The 1,394-nt window shown below is 49.4% G+C and overlaps 1 non-coding gene across 1 annotated transcript; it reads right to left on the bottom strand.

Annotated features, from left to right (window-relative positions):
- Positions 1-239: 239 nt before the first annotated feature.
- On the bottom strand, positions 240-311 carry TRNAA-AGC. The gene has a single exon. It is a non-coding gene; the product is annotated as a tRNA-Ala (tRNA).
- Between the last annotated feature and the right edge of the window lie 1,083 nt (positions 312-1,394).

Raw genomic sequence — 1,394 nt, 5'->3', positions numbered from 1 at the left:
ATTTCTTTAAGGGTCCTCTGTGGGTTACATATCCCAGGATCCACAGTCCCTAAGTATTGTGCACTCACTCTTATGCATCTTTCCTAAGAAGCAAATCTCACTGCAATCAATGATTGATTTACACAAACAAACATGAAGCTGCCTTATACCGAATCAAAGTCAGCACTGTCTACTCAGACTGGCAGCCACTCCACAAGATCTCAGATAGAGGTTTTTCACATTACCTAGTGCAGATCCTTTGGATTTATTGGGGATTGAACCCGGGACCTTCTGCATGCTAAGCAGATGCTCTACCACTGAGCCACAGACCCTCCTCCCATTATATTTACAAATAAGAGCACAAGATTGAAACCTGTGTGTGTAAAACAATAGCTAGGATAGTATCACAGGTGCACATGAAGCACAAGTCACATATAGTATGACGCTAACTTCCCTTTAAATGATGGCTTTTCTTATTGACAAGAGAAATGCACTCGGAGGAAATAGTTCAGCAACACAGACTACTTGCTACATTAAGAATATGTATACCCCGCTGGTGGCATCTAGTTTCCCATCCTGTAGACCGCCACATCTGCTTTAGGAGGTGCGGGAGAGCAAACGCCGGTCTTAATTAATTACTCCCCCATCCGGTGCGGCGACGCCGCCGCCAAGAGCCACGCATTTTATGGCCCCACGACAACGCCAAGCGCATTCTACAGTGGCCAGCAGCCTCTGCAGGCCCGCTCGGCTCACTGCGCCACGCCCACCCAGGGGCCACACCCGCCAAGCACTTCGATTCTGTTACCAACTCTTCGGGTTGAGCAAAAATGGCTGCCTAGCCGGGCTGCGCATAAGAACTCCGCGGCGCCCTCCCACTCCCTCATACACAGAGCAAGAACCGCGTTACCCACTAGTAAATCCTCCCCTCCTCTCCAGTTAGCATTTAAAGTGATTACGGCCGCAATCCTATGCACGCTTCCCTGGGAGGACGTTCCATTAAACTTTACTGCCGAGTCAGCATGTATTATCATCGGACTGTGTCCCTTATTTTAAGGCGCTTTGGTTTTTTTAAGTACGCTTCTTACGCTACCACAAGCCGATCGCATAATCTGTTGCAAAACGGTAGCCCCCGGGAGTCCGCAGATAAGAACTGCTTGCATCTCCTTTGGATTCGGGGCCGTCCTATAACCTGTGCCCGTCCCAGGCTTGGAAGGCTTGGTTCATCCGGTGGTGTCTATCAAACTACTCAGTTTGGATTTCGTCCCACCGATTGACTCAGGTCCCTTCACAACCGTTAAACCCACCTGCCAGCCCAAGCCATTAATATAAAGGGAGAGGGGGCGAAACTGTCCCAAAGGGGGGGGAAAGAAATAGTTCATTCACTCACTAGTTTGCACCACTGAAAAGCAGTCGAC

Source organism: Gekko japonicus, unplaced genomic scaffold (genome assembly GCF_001447785.1).
Source record: "Gekko japonicus isolate JY-2015 unplaced genomic scaffold, Gekko_japonicus_V1.1 scaffold414, whole genome shotgun sequence".
NCBI classification, from domain to species: Eukaryota; Metazoa; Chordata; class Lepidosauria; order Squamata; family Gekkonidae; genus Gekko; species Gekko japonicus.
Note: the sequence above shows the minus strand (reverse complement) of the source record. Positions and strands in the feature narration are given on the sequence as shown.